The sequence below is a fragment of the Mustela lutreola genome, chromosome 17 (assembly GCF_030435805.1).
Source record: "Mustela lutreola isolate mMusLut2 chromosome 17, mMusLut2.pri, whole genome shotgun sequence".
Taxonomy (NCBI): Eukaryota; Metazoa; Chordata; class Mammalia; order Carnivora; family Mustelidae; genus Mustela; species Mustela lutreola.
Genome location: NC_081306.1, coordinates 27,950,104 through 27,969,184, shown reverse-complemented (window position 1 = coordinate 27,969,184; position 19,081 = coordinate 27,950,104). Strand labels below are relative to the sequence as shown.

The window sequence follows — 19,081 nt, the reverse complement described above, 5'->3', positions numbered from 1 at the left end:
GTATAAATGCAATAGGAAAAGTGACATTCATGTTTATGATATTTTCTATAAATAAATTAGAATGTACTGGAGGCCTGATATAAAGTGGGATGCCTAAACTTCAGTAAGATCTTGTTTTCAATTCAAAATAAATTTTATTTTTTATTTTTTTTATAATGTCCCTCAATTTCAGATAAGTACCCCCCATTAGGTCCACTCCATTTTTTTTTTAAGATTTTATTTATTTTATTTGACTTATAGAGATCACAAGTAGGCAGAGAGGCAGGCAGAGAGAGAGGGAAGAGGAAGCAGGCTCCCTGCTAGGCAGAGAGCCCGATGCGGGGCTCGATCCCAGGACCCTGGGATCATGACCTGAGCCAAAGGCAGAGGCTTTAACCCACTGAGCCACCCAGGCGCCCCCAAAATAAATTTTAAAGTGAATTATGCACCTCTAAGTTCAGAGACAATAAACATCAACCAACACAATTAATAAGTTCTATTTCTTGAAATTTCGGGAGCATTGATAGTCTCATCTCCTGGAAGAACAACAGCTAAAATTTTTGGTCATGGATTCTTGCTAAAATATCACTTTCCCAAAGAAAATTAATCGAATTTTCATTGATTGTTATTGATCATGAAGAATATAACAACCACGATAAAAAGAATAGGAAAACCATGATATCTCATCTGTAAGGGCATGTGGAAAGTAGGAAATGCTAATAAAAATAACTACCATTATTTCCTAAGTTTACATAATATAACAGAACAAAAATATTTCATAACAATATTTTCTAGGCTCATTCTGATAACTCTTTTCTACATTCAAATTTAAAGGTTGAGGCATGTGATATATATTACACAAAAAACATCCCAAGGAATTTGTTAAAAAAAAAAAAAACTCTTAATAAAGGACAAATGCAAAGGAATTTTTTTCTAATTTAATTAACAAATTGTGAATCGACTTACCTATTTCATCACAGTGTATCAGGCACCAATAATATTTTTTAATCGTCATACCTGATGCAATAGTTACCATCTTTCAGACATACTGATCAGGAACAAGCAAATAAACAAGAGCACTGTAGCTTAAGATCTACCTGCATAAATATAGGACTACTTCAGACAATCTCTTCACCACAACATAGCAATGAATAGAAATCATACATGCTCTGTAATGGACATACAGATGAGATAGAAGGGGATGGGTGTTAATATATGCAGAATCTTTATTAATTACATTGTAAAACATAATATGGAAAAACAGAATACAATTTTAGAAATACCCAGGTCACCATCATTGTTTTATTTTTATATGTGTAGATAAGGAGTTTAATAAACAATCCATGACTATTCAACTTCTTATATTTTGTAAATTTTAGCAAAAGTAACAAACCTAGCAACTAGAAAATTGTATCGATCTGCAAAATACAGCTTTGCCAGTATGGTAGAGGAAAAGCAAAACAAAATAAGTAAGAAAAGTTTAACATTTCACAAGAGTTTTACTTTTATTTTTTTATTTATTATTTTTTATTTTTCATTTATTATTTACTTCTATTTTCTACTTTATTTTAATGAAAATGTCATGACCATAACATAAAAGCAGAATTAAACCAACATGAGAAATTATTTTTTCATAAGTTATAATAAACTAGCTTGGTGATTCATTCAAAAATTATATTACAAACTTCAGTGTTCTTGCAGTAAGTATCACTGCATAAACAAATGAGTCAGGAGTCATAAACTAATGATGATTCTAAATGTTATTTAGAGAGACATTCTGTTCTTAATATATTTCAAATATTCTACACAAGGCAAAGTGGATCCAAGTAATCTGTAGGCAAAATAAGATTTTAGAGAAGTATATATTTCCAACAGTATTTATAAAATATTACCTTTATGTAAGGCATCATCCTGGACTTTGTGGAGAACACACAAAGGAGTAAGAAGTGGCCCTTCAAGAAACATATACAATATCAAGGTTTAACATGAAGCAGCATGTCTTCTCTAAGTAAAAACACATTGTACCAACTGACTTTACTGAAACTTTATATTTATTGCTCTCGTTTTAGGTCATAGTGTCCTTCTGCATGCAGGCTGCTATAACGGACATGATATAGACTGAATAGCTTATAAAGAACAGGAATTTATTTCTCACAGTTCTAGAACTGAGAAGTTCAAGACTAAGGAAGGGGCAGATCCAGGGAGAGCCCACTTCCTCATAGATGGCTATCTTCTCACTGTAAACGTACATGATGAATGAATCAAGAGAACTCTCTGGGGTCTCCTTTAAAAGGACTGTCATCCCACTTATGACCTAATCACCTCCCAAAGGCCCCTATGTTTTAATACTATCACTTCCAGAGTTAGATTTCATAATATGATTTTGGGAGACACAAACATTCACACCATAGTATATATAAACAAAAAAAGACACAAAAACAACAAACAACAAAAATTATTTTAACTACCTATTATTTTCAACTACATAAAATTTTAATTTGTTTCTATATAATATTAAATAACTCATTTGAGTGATTCACTTATATCCAATGCATCTGAGTGCAATTAAATTTGCTTACCCAACATATCCAGCAGCACATTTCTTCAGACTATCCCATTCCCCACCTTACAGGATTTACCACAATTAGAAGACAGGGGATAGAGGATAGATAGATAGATGTATACGTAAACACACTTGTACATACACATATGCACAATTTTCCCTGTTAATGATACTCATGCAAATAAAATTGAAGCTCAAGGAAACCTGTCTTGTGTGTTACTTAATATCCAGTTTTTAGTCAACATCCAAAAACAAATAATCCAATAAAAACATGGATAGAAGACATGAACAAGTGTTTCCCCAAAGAACACATTCAAATGTTCAGTAGATACATGAAAAGATGTCCATCATCATGTATCATCAGGAAATTGCAAAGCAATACTAGAAAGACATACCACCTCACACCTGTCAGAATGGCTAAAATCAACACTACAAGAAACAAAAAGTGTTGGAGAGAATGTGAAAAAGTAACACTTGTGGGGGCTGCCTGGGTGGCTCAGTGGGTTAAGCCTCTGCTTTCAGGTCAGGTCATGATCTCAGGGTCCTGGAATCAAGTCCCACATCGGGCTCTCTGCCAGGCATGGAGCCTGCTCCCTCCTCTCTCTCTCTCTACTTGTGATCTCTCTCTGTCAAATGAATAAAATCTTAAAAAAAAAAAAGAAAAAGTAACAATTGTGAACTGTTGGTGGTGATGCAAACTGATACAGCCATATTTGAAAACAGTATGGAATTTCCATAAAATTTAAAAATAGAAGTCCTTTGTGATCCAACAATCCTGTTGGTGTGTATTTACCCAATGAATATAAGAAAACTTATTCAAAGGGATGCTAGCACCCCTATGTTTATAGCAGCATTATTTGTAAAGCTAAGATATGGAAAGAGCCCAAGTATCCATCAATTTATGAACAAATAAAGAATAAGTGGTATGTATATACAATGGAATTTTAATCTGCCATAAAAAAGACTGAAATCTTGCCATTTGCAATAACATGGATGGAACTAGACAGCATAATGCTAAAAGTGAAATAAGTCAGTCAGAGAAAGACAAATACCTTTACTCATATATGGAATAAAAGAAAAGGAAACAAACAAGCAAAGGGGAAAATAATAAGACATAGAAAGAGAAACAAAGCAAGAAACAGACATTTCATTACGGAGAGCAAACTGATGGTTACTTGAGGGGATCGGAAAGGAGTGATGGATTAAATAAGTGATGGGGGTTAATTAGAGCACTTGTCATGATGAGCACTGAGTGCTATATGTTATATTGTACACATGAAACTAATACAACCATATATGTTAACTAACTGGATTTCAAATGAAAACTTTTTTAAAATCCCAGTTTTTAGCTCACATTCTGGCTTACAAAAGGGATTTAGTCAGGAATTTGGAAATTAGTTAATGAACAAATAAGGGGTGAACAGGCAGTTGTTAGATAAAATTACTATCCTTTCTGGCATGATCTTATACCTTTTATCTAGAATTATTTTTAGCACATTAGACTCTTCTTATTTTATTTTGAGTCATTAAACAAAAATTTCCTCAAAAGACCTTAGACTCCATCCAATTTGAGCAACACTGTGAGAGAGGAAATGGTGTCAAGGAGGAAAAAAAAAAAAAAGATGAAACTACATGTGTTTACTAGTGAATGCATAGTTCTTCCACAGAAGAAGCTCTAAATGGTCATGGCTCCAGCTTTATATGTGTTCAGTCATATGTTCAGAAGTAGGTAACACTATCAAAAAATATAAAGCATCTGAGATTATTTTCCCTTATTTGAAAGCTGGTGTATGAGTCTGCCGTGGTTTCTTGGGTGTTGATAGAAGACGCAGACTCATGGTTCAGAAATAATATAGTTTATTATTCACAGCAATAGAGGTAGCCAGAATATTAACAGTATTTGTGTGTGTGTGTGTGTGTGTGTGTGTTTGTGTGTGTGTGTGTGTGTGTGTGTGTAGGGGTGGGAGTTATATATCAGTTCTGAGCCTCAGTTCCCACAAAAAGAATCAAAACAGAGGCAGATAATATTTGCAAACACAACAGGTTAAGTTAAAAAAAAAAAGATACTATTTCTGTCTTCCAAGTCTATTCAATACAACCATCTTCAAAGGATGGTCTAGAACAAATAATAAATGCAGAAATGTAAGCAACCAATTGAAAAGTGTCTCCCAAGAAACACACTTTGAGAGTCTTCATTTGACAAAAATACTATAGGATATTACATGGATCAGGTACATTGAATACTGGAAGGTTAAAATTACAAGGGACCAAATATTTTTAAGCAGTTCTGGCATCCAGTAGAGTTCAAATAGGTTTTATAAGATTGAGGAAAGAAGCCATCAAAACCTGGGCCCAGGGGCGCCTGGGTAGCTCAGTGGGTTAAGCCTCTGCCTTCGGCTCAGGCCATGATCTCAGGGTCCTGGGATCGAGCTCTGCATCAGGCTCTGTGTTCAGCAGGGAGCCTGCTTCCCCCTCTCTCTCTGCCTCTCTGCCTACTTGTGGTCTCTGTCTGTCAAATAAATAAATAAAATCATAAAACAAAACAAAAAACCTGGGCCCAATTTTCCCAAAAGTATGATTCTGATCCCAAAAGTATGATTCTGATTCTAGTCTCTATGATGTTATCCCTTGAAGACAATGTCTCTAATTGACTTGAATTAGTTTACTAAAGAGCATACCCCCATTTGTTGTAGGAGATGAACAATATTTTAACCTATGCTCACGTAAGTAACTTGGTGCATAATCCCTTTTCTATTAAACCATAGTGCAAGGACCAATGCCGCGTTTTTGAGAGAACCCCAAGCTATTTTTCTAGAATGGCCGTATGCCTATATATCAGGCGTCCTGTTTTCACTCCCTTTGTGGAGCACCTACCCTGGAGGTCATGTAATAACCAATGACCAAAAAACAATCAAAAAGCCCAAACATCCAGGTCGAAGTGCCATCCCTGCCTGGAGATGAGTAGACTGCTCAACAGATCCCGGGCAGGCATCTCAGCCCAGGCCTGTGCTGGGGAAGCTGGTTGCTGGCTTTGGGCGCAATCAGGAAGCCAGCAAACTGACTGGAGAGTGCAGCCAGGGTTAACAGGACTGATGACCTTTTCGCAGCCAGGCCATGGGCGGACACCCGCTCAGGGAGCCAGGCTAGGAGTCTGCCCAGAGCCGGCGCTGGCCACGCTTGCAGCCCCCCAGGGCTTCGGTCCCGCGCCCCAGCCCGGGCCGGCCTCAGGAGGGAGGGGGGCGGGGGCGGCGCAGAGAAGGGGCTTTGCTAATTGCCAAAGCGGGTAGTGAGCTCGGGGAGGACTCAGGAGGGATGGGGGCGGGGGCGGGTCGAGGGCGGCGGGAGAAGGGACTTTGCTAATTGCCAAAGCGGGAAGTAAGCTCTCGGAGGATGTGGCGGAGAGTCTGGGAGGAGGTGGAGCGGCTGGCGGAGGAAAGGCACGCAGCGCCGCGGTGCTGTGCTGCGGCCCAGTCGGGACTGCAGGACCCACCGGACTCGCCGTCCGTGGGCTCCTGCGTGAGGCCCTGCAGTCCCGCTCCTGCTGCCTGCTGCCCCTTCCCGCCCCAAGGCTTCTCCGAACCACCCTCTGCGCACAGGTAAAGTTACACCGCGCCGCGCCCTCACCAGGAGCAGAAAGCTGGGGACGCGACCTGGGGGCGGGGAGGGGGGTTGTCTAGGCCCAGCCTCCCAGGAACCCCAGGGCACCGGGACCACCCCGGACGCTGGGCCGAACCCGGGTCCGCATGGGGTCGGGCTGGGGACAGTGCCTTGCGAGGTGCCCCCCACCAGCGGGCGCACTAGCCCCCATCGTTGGGCACCCCCACTCCCGCGTGCTGAGGACCACCTTCCCTCCCCAGCCTTGGCCCCGCTGCTTTTGTTCTGGACTTGGGATCCCAGGTGGAAACTAGACCCTCAGACCTCCCTGGCAGCAAGGAGGGCAGGGAGGGATTCTTGGTCTTCTGCCCTGGCTCTTCCTCTCTCCCCATTCACAAGCCTTCTGGCTTCCCTTTCCTCTCCTCATTGTCAGTTTTATTAAATGGTTTTCTTCTGCATGTTGACCCGAAGAGCTATTTCATGAAAGAATATACACGAAACTGAGTCGGAGCCCACCTGTGAGAGCCCACCTGTAGAGGCCTTTCTTTAGAATGGTCTCTGGTTCTAGCCTCAGTTCAGAATACTGCATGTACCTGAGGACCTAGTCCAGATGTTTCTTTCATCTCTGACTTGAATTTGAAATCCTCCTCAGACTTCAGCTTCCAGGATTTCTCCAGTCCTTGCTCTCCCACTGTCTTGGTGGGGATCCGCCATGAGTGTTGAACCCAGGAATGAATGAATGATATATACCACAGATCGCTGGGGCTTTGTCTTGTTTTGCTGAGGTTGGAAAGGCTTGGGAGAGACCCCCTGTATGCAGATACAGAGCAGCATGCAATTGCTTAGATAAACGTGATCCCCACTATATTGCTTGGGCATTGAACATTTCGCCCTTAACCTGTGGCTTGAGCAGTTAGGAGGAGACAATCTGGAGGTGAATCAGAAGATGGCTGAATCCACATGGTGGTGGTCTGGGTTTGGGAGATTTTCCTGGAGATTCAAACGAAAGATCTAAATTCTTCCAGTGGGGAGTGGTAAACATTTTATGGATGGGAGATGGAAAATAAATGGTCTGGTTAACCTTTCCCTCCCCCTCAAAACCCATTATTTGAAAAAACAAAAAGAGAAGTGAAGGGAGAAATCCTCCCACTCCCATCCCCACTCACCTCCATAGCCACCTCCTCTTCCAAGAACCGAACAAACAAGGTGCCAAGAAGTGTTAGGTACCAGCAGTGGTCTCAGATCTCATTCAAGGATCATGGTGAAAGGCATTCAGAGATTGTGGGGGCACAGGGATCCAATTAAGGGGGACAAGTTTAAGGTTTGCCTGGCCCCCTAAAAATTAATGGCACTAGAGAAGATGAGTTTTGGGAACTATAGGTTAATGGATACAATGTGTAAAAAGCTTCAGTGAGTCATGGTGGGAAGAGGCCATGAGGGCAGCAAATACAGTCTTAGATGATGTTATTAATAGCACTACAGGCTCTAGATTTCCTGTGGTGGCAAGACCAGCCCGGCCAAAGTGGATACTCACAACCTGGAACAGAGGGTCTTGGAGATCCCAGCACGTGAGTTATGATGAGAAGGTAAAATGATAGGAGGTGTCCTTTGGAAGGGCTGTCTCCTTGACTTTAAAAGGGAGAACCCACATCTGTAGGTGAAATCTTTTTGGCTACAAAGAGGGCCGAGGCCTCCTAAGGTCAAGGTCTCCTCGTCACTTGCAAAGATGTTGAAGAACATATTCAGACATTTCAAAGATGTCCTCATGTCCATGGGTTCCCACTCTGGAATTCTATCAATAAGGTGAGAGTTCCTCTAGTTGCAAAAAAGATCTAAAAAGACGTCCCTTTCTCATGTAATTTCTGTAACCTCCAGGGCACACCCACCTCCACCTTCCAGCTCTGTAATGAAGCCACAGCTGGTGCCAATTTGTGGAACTCCTTAAAGGCTATTCTCCCTTATATACCCCCGGACCAAGTTCCCATGCTCCCTCACCTGATTTCCTGCACTCACCTCCCACCTGGTGTGTTCACACCTGCAAGTGCCTTTTACCAACCCCTTTGCCAAAAGGCAGCCAGAGTGACCTTTCAAAGACCTATCAGTTCCTGGCATTTGTCTCCATAGAAATCTGCACTGATCTTCTAACAAATTCCCAGTCCTCCAAAGGCACCCATAATCCTCGCATCAGTTTCTTCATAGCCCTCCAACTGACTGATGCCTGTTCTGCCCCATCTCTCTGCCCTTCAACCACACTGCCTCCCTCTTCCTGTGGAGACCCCTCATGGCGCCTGCCTCCAAGCACAGGTGATTCCCATTGATGGGAAGACCCTCTTCCTCTCCCCTATCTCCCCACTCCAGTTACTCCCAGTTATTCCTGAGCTCACAAGCCCCATGGTACACACTCTCCATGCAGCCTGCTCTCTCTTTTCTAGCACTGGCCTCCGTTTCTAGCTGTGGTTGTGTCATGGATGTCCCTCCCCAGCCAGCCTCCAAGCTCTCCTTCCCTTTAGCTCCAACACCTGACACAGTGCCTGGCACGTAGTAAGCCCTGGCTAGCTTCTAAGAGCCTCACTGAGGGACTGAAAGCATTTTAAAAACGTCACCACGTAGGCTCCAAACTGTAGGCAGAAAAATCTTTGCCTGGATTGACATTTTAGAGACGTATTCGTCAAGTTGGATATGTTCACTGACTTTACCTTGTAAAATTAAAAAAAAAAAAAAAGGACCTCTGTATCGCTTCGCATCTAACGAAGGCACATGTATACTATTAGACCACGTTATGAGCTTAATGGAAGGAGACAAGATGTTTTCGCTAAGAAAATGTATAAGACTGTTGAGGTCAAGTGGGAGGAAACAGTCCGTTTGTTGGAGCATTGCTATCTTACTCTATCACAGCCACTCATAAAAATCTGACACGGGGTGAGTCAGAATTGTCTGTCGGAGATGAGTTAGATCTTGCTCATGTTCCTACAGACATGAAATCCAGGAATGAAGAAGGAGGCTTTGAAAGCCTGGGTTGAGGAGGCGGTGTGGTTCACTGCGATGAGCTAAGTGCCCAGGGCCACCGGAGGACATGCGGGCCTGTGTCCTTCCTTTGTTCTGGGGTCCCTCTTGCACCATGTGGTGAGGCTGGTGGCTGGGAGCAGCTCAGGACAGGACCCGGTGGCATCTTACCTCTCCCACCCTCCTGTGGGCTCCAGTGGGCTCCAGTAGGTCCCAGGGGACAGCCTGCCTTCCTTGCAAAGCCCAGTAGCACTGGGAGCAGAAACTGGGACCAAAGAGTGAGCACCCTGTTTGACAAGCTGGACCAGCCACCTCTTCTCCAGATGCAGGGGGAGCCCTGGCATGCTGACTCCTCCCTTCTCCCTTTCCCCTTTCCTCTCTTCCTCCCTCTTCCCTTCCCCTCTCTCCTTCCCTGGTGGTGCCCTTTCCCAATGCCCACTTCATCCCTTTTCCTTTCTACATGCCTGTCTTCTAGAGTTTCTTCTCTTTCCTCCCCATTACTTCCCTTCATCTGAATCTCCTCTTTGGTCCCTTTGTCCCTGCTCTCTGCTCCTCCTCCCCTTCCCTGGCCCCTGTTCCCCTCCATCCCGACTGCAGGCAGAGCTGGACTAACATGCTCACTTGCTAGCTCAGCCACCCTCCAGAGAATCACTCCTTGGTGGCCACCTTCCTGACCCCCTGGTCCCTTCTCCACTTGTTCAGATATTGCTCTGAAGTCTGAGGAGGACAGAGGCGGGGCTGCCACAGAATCAGGCCAGAGGAGAACCAAACCATGTGTCCACACTGTCCCCCAGCACTGCTGCTCTGAGAGCTTTCAGAGTCCTCAACAGGGTTAGGATTTAGGGGCTTCTTCAGAACCGGGAGTGAAAACAACCATAGGTCAAAAGAAAAGCTATGGCCCCCACACAAAAATAATAATCACAAATGAAAACTATGTAAACTCTGAAGTCCCAAAGTCGAAGAATTGCCTTGAATCTGTCGCCAGAAAGCACCCAAGGCCTCACTCTCTGGGTTCTGGGTGCCCTGGGAATGGCAGGAGGCTCTGACACGCTCCTGCCAAACGATGGGGGCTAGCCCGCCCACTGGCGGGGGGGTGGGGGTTACTTCGTGCAGCGCTGTCCCCGGCCAGACCCCTGGCGGACGGGGTGCAGGGAGGCGTCCGGGGTGTTCCCGGTGCCCTGGGGTTCGCGGGAGGCTGGGCCCCGACACCCACCCACCCCGCTCGTGCTCGTGGCCCGGGTTTTCTGCTCCAGGTGAGGGCGCGGTGCGGTATCACTTTACCTGTGAGCAGAGGGTCCTCCGGAGAAGATATGGGGCGGGGAGGGGCAGCAGGCAGCGGGAACAGGACAGCGCGGCCTCGGAGGCTAGGCTGGAGCACGGGAGCGCAAGGGCGGCGAGTACTGTAGGTCCTGCAGTCCCGACTGGGCCGCAGCACAGCACCCTGGCGCTGCGCGCCCCTCCTCCGCCAGCCCCTCCACCTCCTCCCGGACTCTCCTCTGCATCCTCCTCGAGCTCACTTCCCCCCTCAGGAATTAGCAAAGCCCCTTCTCCGGGCCGCTCCCGCCCCCCTCCCTCCTGAGTCCTCCGCGAGCTCACTTCCCGCTTTGGAAATTAGCAAAGCCCCTCTCTGCGCCGCCCCCGCCCCCCTCCCGCCTGAGGCCCGGGCCCTGGCTGGGGTGCAGGGCAAAGCCCAGGCGGGCTGCGAGCATTGCCAGCGCCCACTCTGGGCAGCCTCCTAGCCTGGCTCCCTGAGCAGGTGACCTCGCGCGGCCTGGCTGCAAAAAGATCATCAGTCCTAAACGCCAGCTGCACTCTTGGGTCAGTTTGCTGGCTTCCAGATTGTGCCCAAAGCCAGGAACCAGCTTCCCCAGCACAGGCCTGGGCTGAGATGCCTGCCCGGGATCTGTCTGAGCAGTCTCCTCTTCTCCATGCAGGGATGGCACTTCGACCTGGATGTTTGGGTTTTTTGTTTGTTTTTTTTGGTCATGGGTTATTACATGACCTCCAGGGTAGGTGCTCCACAAAGGGAGTGAAAACAGGACACCTTGATATATAGGCATACGGCCATTCTAGAAAAATAGCTTGGGGTTCTCTCGGAAACGCGGCATTGGTCCTTGCATTATGGTTTAATAGAAAAGGGATTATGCACCAAGTTACTTAAATGAGCATAGGTTGAAATCGTTTACTGAGAGTAAATATGTAAAATAGTTATATTTTAACTATAAATCTATCATCAATCATAAATCTATTACACGAAGGTTACAGGCAATTGAAATGCAAGAGCACTCTCTTCAGGGTTTTAAATAATCCGTGTCTGTCTTGGCACATGAGAATGCAAAGATAGGAAATGGTTTGTAAAAGATCATATAATAGCTTTTACTAATTCTATTTATTTGACAGACAGAGATCACAAGTAGGCAGAGAGGCAGGCAGAGAGAAAGATGGGGAAGCAGGCTCCCCGCCAAGCAGAGAGCCTGATGAAGGGCTGGATCCCAGGACCCTGAGATCATGACCTGAGCCCAAGGCAGAGGCTTAACACGCGGAGCCACCCAGGCGCCCCCAGATGAAATACATTTCTGACTTAGAAACTCCATATAGAATTTTTTTGTCCATGATGACAACTGAAGAAAATGTGTCATCCCTAAACCTAACCTTAACCCCTAACAACGCTGAAACCTAAGCTGACCTTAAAGCCCAAACTAGAACCCTGAATCCCAAACCTGAAATGGAACCCAAAGCCTGTACCTGAGCCCTGGATCCAAGCCCTGAACCACGAACCCAAACCCTAAACCAGACCTCCAAGTCATGAACCCTGAACCCAAATCTCAGCATGAAGCCAAACCCCAAATTTGACCTTGAACTTTATCCCCTAAGCCCTGAGTCTTAAAGCCTAAATCATAAACTTAAAGCCCTAAACTATAACTCTGTTCCCTTGTCCTTCACTCTAAATCCTCACCCTAACACTAAACCCAAAGCCTGATCTAGAACTCTGACTAAAACCTGAACCTGAACCCAAATTCAAACCCTTCACCACACTTTGCTTATGCACTTGCCATTGATGGATATTTGCAGTTTCTACCTTTTGATTCTTGTGAACATTGTTTGGGTTGGGGGCTAGGGTTAGGGTCTTGGATTAGGGTAGGGTCCAGGCTTGAGACCAAGTTGAGGTCAGAGTGTGGGTCTGCATCAGGGCCATGTTCAGTGCCACTCTTTGGGTCAAGGACTGTTGTAATTCCACATTGTTTCCAATTCATTGTTCCTTAGCTATTTGGGGGGAAGTTGGGGGGTATTGGGCTCCATGCAGCTTGAATTTCCGGAATGAAATGGCGTCAGCTGGACCCCGGGAGGGAGCAGGACCTTCCACTGAAGGGTGAGCTCCCACAGTCCTGCACTGCCTTCCACCGCCTGCAGAGGGCGCCAGACCGCAGCTCCCGCCCTGAGCCCAGGCTGCGCAGCCACAGCTGGGTTCGGAGCCCCGGAGCCCCGCCTCTTCAGGACCCACTGTGGAGACTTCTGGAGAATGTGGGGCGCCTCCCACCCTGACAGGACAAGCTGAGGAGGGTGTGGCTCTGCAGCCACACTGACCGGACCCGTTGTGGAGGACGCGCCCACACTGGCAGCAGTCCGACCTCCTAAGGACTCTGGAGGAGGTGAGGAGAAGCCGCCTGAGTGGACTGTCAAGGGGTTCGTGGTCTCAGGACCCCACAGAGGAAGGGCGCCCTGTGTAGACACTGGGGCTTCCGTCGTTTTGTGTGAGGAGACGTGGCCTCCTGCTGTGCTGTGCGCGGGGCTGTGGGGTCCCCCCTTTCTGGGCTCGGGTGCTCCTCGGTCCTTGTCTGTGTTTGTGTGCTCGCGGATTCGGTTCCTGGGGCTCCTCAGATGGTCTGCAGTCAGGGAGCGTCCGCCTGCTTCGGTGCTTGTGCTCCCCCCACCTCAGCCCTGCGGGGTCCTTCCCGTGTCCACACCCACTCCAGGCTTGTGCCGAGTCCCGAAATTCAGGAGCCAGAGTGAGGACTCTGTAGACGGTTTTGGGGAGAGTAGGTATTTTCCCAGTGTGGGTTCTTCCCTGAGCACAGTGCCTCCCCATCTCCGTGTGTCCCCCTCCCTGTCTGTCGTCATTGTTGCAGGGCTGTCAGAGGACAGGTCTGTCACCTTCTTGGTTCAGGGGCCTCCCGGGTATCTTGCTGCCTTGGATGCAGGTGTAAATGAGATCGTTCTCCGTAGTCTCTTTCTGATGGTTCCTTCTGAGCACGTAGGAGTGCCACTAATTTGTGCATATTGATTTTTTTCCTTGCAAGTTCTTGAATGTATTAGTTCGATTTGCCTTAAACTCCATCTGCCAGTTATTTGACCAGCAGCATGGGTTTATTTGGGAAGAGCAGAGAATGGCAGTCTGGGCTGAGCAAGCTACGGTCCCATCACAGGCAAGTGCGAGAAACAAAGGAGAGGAACATTATTTCATGGAGGAGGAAGAAGTTGGGAAGGGTGCTTGAAGGAAAGTCCCCTGGAGAAAGGCAGAGTGATGGAGAATTCTCACCAGCTGAGCTGCAAAGCTCCTACAAAAAGTCAGGAGATGAACCTCCGGCTTCCCCTGTGGGGCCTGGAATTGGTGAGTCTCTCCTGTGGGGGATTGCAATGTGGGGTCTGTAATGGGCACTGAGCACCAGGCGCCCCCTTCCAGCCTCCCCTTCTGGCATCCCCCGTCCACTTTACTGGGGCTTCCCTTCCTGCTTTTGCACAGTTCTAACCAGCTTGTGGTGGAAGGTTGTGGAAAACTGAAATTCCAAGTCCACTGCTTCTACTGCACCTGAGATACAGGGGTCCATTATTTAATCCTCCCATGAGTCTCTTGCTAACATGTGTCCTCTCCATGTTGGGTGACCTGGATCTGGGAGGGCTTGGCCTCCATCCCAAAGTCTGATGTTCTCCCTGCTTCCGTGTCGTCGTGCTAACATGGATGTTTGGAAGAGTCATTTCCTCTGCGGTGATTTCAAAGTGCAGTCAGCTTGTTATAGCAGCACAAATACGTGCTGTCTCCACACTCAGATTCCCCAGCCGTCATTTCTTTACCACGTTTGCCACTTCACACGGGATGCTTCAGTGTGTTTGATCCCACACCAGGACAATGTCCTGCAGAACCACCACATAACCTGAAATGAGGAGATCATTACAGAACCCATCCAAGGGTTAGTGTTAGGGACCAGGGACATGGCAGGACTAACCTGAAGACCCCATGGAGAGCTGTCTGGGTGGCTGAGTTGACAGTGTACGTGAGGGTGTCTGGCTCTGGCTTTGTGTCCAGGAGTCAGCTCTGTGTGGGTGTGTCCTCAGCTGGGCATGCAGATTTCTGCTCCTCTGAATCCTTTCCGGAGTTCCAAATGGCACAGTTTCCTTCTGGGCGGCAGGCTGAGTCCTCTGGGATTGCCCAGGTGTCCCCAAATTGTAGGGCACCTACTGCAAGGCCTTAGGGGTCAGAATCCTGAGAACCAAACCAAAGGTTATGGTTAGGGCCCACCACATGGCAGGCCCGATCTGCCAGCACTCTGTCCATCTTTCTGGGGGAGGGGGCAGTCGAGGGATTTGTTCAGGGTGAGTGTCAAGCTCCAGGTTTGCATCCAGGGGCCTGCTGAATATGGGGGTGTCCAGAGGTAGGAATGCAGATTTCAGTTCCTCTGAATCCTTTCTGGGGTTCCAAATGGCATGGTTCCTTTCAGGGTGGCAGGGTGAGTCCTATGGTGTTCCTACTGTCTTCAATCTCTGAGGCTTTGGAGCCAGGCCGTCGGGGACAGACCTCTCAGGACAGAATCTAGGCTTAAGAGTTTGTGCCTATGGGCATGGCTGCACTGATCTGAAAGCACTGTGGCGAGGATCACAGGGGTCTGAGTTGAGAGCATGGTTCAGGATCAGTATCAAGGTCTGGGTTTGTGTCCAGGGGACCGCTGAATGTGGGGGTGGTCTCAGATGTTCAAGACGATTTCCCCTACTCTGAATCCTTTCCAGCATTCCAAATAGCCGGTGGCAAGCTGAAATCTCTGGGATTTCTCAGGTCTTGCCCTTGCCCTTGCAAGGGCAAGATACTTTTTACAGTAAAAGAATTCACCAGATGAGCTGAACAGCAGAAAAGACACAGCTCAGGAGTAAATCAGTGAACAGGAATATCATGCCAAAATCTTCTTTGAGAACACACTACAGAGCAAGGGAAGATAGGAGAGAAAGCTGAGATATAAAGGACAAACCCTCCAACTTTCCAACATCATTCCCTACTTGTTTATTTCCATTGCTGTCAGCTCCTCCCCAGTCAAAAATAAGTCACCTGAGCCAGCCTTTTTTCTTCCTGAGTTTGGCGCACTGCAAAGCCCACCAGAGGGGCCAAGGGCACCCCTGTACCTGCTGAGCTGAGCCCATTTGTACCCCAACATGGAGAAGGTACCAGCCTGGCCCTCTGGTGCTCCATGGTCTGTGGCAGTCCTTCCTTCTGGACCCTGCTTTGCTGCTCTTCCTTCCCTAACCCTGGTCTCAAACTAGGGATTGCTCCTGGAGGAGGAACTCAGGGAGATGAGGCTCAGGAGGGCCTCCCTGCCTGGAATCTCCGTGTGAGGAGTGCACAGCCAACAGATTTTGCGCAGGGACTTGCAAAATGCAGAGAGGCAGATTTCCTTTCTCTCTTTCTCTCTCTCTAGCCTCATACCAGCCGGGAGTTCTTAGAACTTTCTTCAGTGACTTCTAGGTGTAGCTTGGCCACTATTTCCACAGAAAGGCCACTTGAGCATGATCAAACCCACGTATAAGCAATTACATTAAAAAAAAAAAAACAATAAGCCAATGCACACAGACCTTTGACAGCAGCACAGGACGCTCAAGGGACCAGAGTTCCTACCTTGGGCAATAGTGGTAGAGGCCGGGTTCTGCCACGCAGGTCCCTAGACCTTTGGCAGTTTCCATGATTGCAAATCCAGACATTCAGAATCCTGAGGGGCAACATACTAACCACAAAAGAGCAAAAATTCATCAGGATTCAGAGAGTGGAAATCCATTTGTACTGGAAAAGAAAGAAGTAGGCTTGCTGTGAATCCAGCAGGGAGGACAGGCATAGATAAAGGCTGGTGTATGGGTCACGGAAACTATTGTTTCTCAAGGGTCATGCTGTCTCTGTAAAATGCTATGAGGACTGTCTCTTGGGGAACTCCTGCTTTCCTACCAGTGACGCCCCCAGATTCTGCTTTGCTAGTCCCATGGATTCCTGGGGATACCCAGTTGATAAGCTACGCTGTCCTCATGACAACACTTGCTAATGGACTGAATGTGTGTGTCTTGTCCCAATTCAGATGTTGAAGCCCTGACCCTCAAGGAGTGCCATCAGGAGGTATGGGCTTTGAGAGGTGATGAGGTCATGAGATTGGAACACTTGTGAATGAGATAAAAGCACTTCTGAGAAAAGACCTGAGAGATTGTTCTGCCAGCTGTCATCCATGCAAGGCTACAACAGAAATATGGGCATCTATAGATAATGAAGCAGTCTCTTGCTAGATATCAGATCTCCCAGGATCTTGCTTTTGGACTTCTCAGTCTCTAGAACTGCAAGGAATAGTACATGTTTTGCTGTTTCAGCCACCCAGTCTGTCATCATTTGTTGCAGCAACTTGAACTGAATAAGGCAGAGCCCAAGTCCTGGTTAATCCCTGCTTCTACTCATTTCCCCTCAGAAAGAGCTTCTAATCCAGAACTGACCTCTGCTTTCCATTCACGTGCTTCAGACTCCTTCTGTGAGAGCCCAGACTTTGTAAAAGACTCTTCCCTCATGGCAACCAGCATTCTGTGACTCCTGAGGAATGTCCTCCCTGACTATATTGAGTCAATCAATCTGATTTTGATTCTGGAGTCCCAGGATCAAGGACTGCATCAGGCTCCCAGCTTCATGGGGAGTCCGCTTCTCCCTCTGACCTTCTCCCCTCTCATGCTCTCTCTCTCACTCTCTCTCTCTCTCTCAAATAAATAAATAAAAATCTTTTAAAAATCTGATTTTAACGGACCATAAGCTTGTTCTTGCTGGTCTTTGGAAGATTAGGCATTAGCCCTTCGGAGAAAGTTCTGAATGTCTGCTTCATGAAGGGGTGAACTGTGTCCCCAAAGTCTAATCACAGATGCTGAGACAAATCCTCCCAGGTGCTGGTTTTTCAAAGCACTTAATGGTTTGGCTTTGAAGTTCCTCACTTGACAGTTCTGCTTTAATCAGTTTGTGACAAAACAACCAATTGGTGGTGGATGCAAAGTGCACTGATAAAGTTAATGTCAGGGAACAATTTTTTGAGTATCAAGCATGTGCATGTGTGTGCACACACATATCCATGTGCTAAGCATTATGGTAAATGTCTGACAAGAACTAAAACATCAAAATGTCAGGATACCCCATTAGCTGATATTTTTATTATTCCTACATCCTAAACTATGAAAATCAGGGTCAGAGAATAAGAAGTGGCAAAAAGAATCAAGATTTGAGGCAGTTCGATTTCACAGCCAGCCTTGATCAATAGGCATGTACACCTGTGTCTACTTTCAGCTCTGTGTAACCTTGCCATAACCTTGGATAAGCCATTCATCTCTCAAGTTCAGGTTCTTGGTCCAAAGAGGGAAGGGGCACAGGTTGAGTACCTCCGGTGGGACTTCCTGGCAGGCTTGTTCATCCAAGCATTCCTGTTTCAGTTTGAGTAATTGAATCAAGTCTTTGTTTTACCGAAGGCCAAGCTTGTCCAGTGTGTCCATGCCACCAGCCAACAACATTTGTCCATGCCATGTAACAACTGAGCAACGTTCATAGGAATGGGGGGAGGAAAAGATGTCCACAGGTGTTGACAGATGTTCTGCATGGAGGGACAGGAGCTGGGGCCATCACCTGCTGTTTCTAGTGGCCTTCTCTGTCGAGTTAAAATAAATGGCAATAATTTGCAACGACAGGGATGAAAGTAGAGGGTATTATGCCAAGCGAAATAAGTCAGTCAGAGAAAGACAATTATCATATGATCTCACTCATATGTGGAGTTTAAGAAACAAAACAGAATCATAGGGGAGTAAAGGAAAAAAATAAAACAAGATGAAGTCAAAGAGGGAGACAAACCAGAAGAGACTTTAAAAAAAAAAAAGATTTTTATTTACTTATTTGACAAACAGAGATCACAAGTAGGCAGAGAGGCAGGAAGAGAGAGAGAGGAGGATGCAGACTCCCCAGGGAGCAGAGAGCCTGATGTGGGGCTCGATCCCAGGACCCTGAGATCATAACCTGAGTTGAAGGCAGAGGCTTTATCCCACTGAGCCAGCCAGGTACCCCTCAGAAGAGACTCTTAATCACAGTAAACAAACTGAGGGTTCTTGGAGGGGAGGGGGATGGGTGGATGGGGTAACTGGGTGATGGACATTAAGGAAGGCATGTGATACAGTGAGCACTGGGTGTTATAAAAGACTGATGAATCACTAACCTGTATGTCTGAAACTAGTATTATATGTTAATTAATTGTATTTAGATTAAAATTTTCTTTAAAAATAATTTTAAAATAAAATAAATAACAATCAAATAATGATCAGAGTTATCCAGCAGGGAGTATCAGATCTAGATGTCAGTTAAATTTAAGGGGCTTGCCGAAGTTTAGGAGAGTCACGCTAGGTCATTTTCCTGTGTGGAGAAGTCTTCAGGGGCAGTTCCAAAGACAAAGAATATTAATATTTCTCCTTCCCCCATTCCTCCTAGAGCCAAAGATGTTTCCTCCACTCACCCACTGGCCCTGTATGTAGGTGTTGCTTTCTCTCTACCAATCAAAAAATCAGTGAGTAACTAGAACTTCACCTTTTCCAGTATCCCCCTACCCCCGACCTTTTGTCTTTAATGGCCATGGGCAACAGGGACAAAGACATTTTTTAAAAACTTACAGAGATCTATTATGCTCTACTACC

At 46.5% G+C, this 19,081-nt stretch overlaps 1 long non-coding RNA gene across 2 annotated transcripts in view; it reads right to left on the bottom strand.

Moving 5' to 3' along the window:
- The window catches only part of LOC131819973 (uncharacterized), an 84,529-nt gene that overhangs the window by 9,489 nt on the left and 55,959 nt on the right, over positions 1–19,081 (bottom strand). Inside the window, exons 1-2 of one of the 2 annotated variants that reach the window (XR_009349430.1) lie at positions 10,421–10,497; positions 1,872–1,931 (exon numbers count right to left, since the gene is read on the bottom strand). This is a non-coding gene — a long non-coding RNA (uncharacterized LOC131819973). Of the gene's footprint in view, positions 1–1,871; positions 1,932–10,420; positions 10,498–19,081 lie in introns of those variants that run through there. The other variant, XR_009349431.1, reaches the window with a different exon arrangement.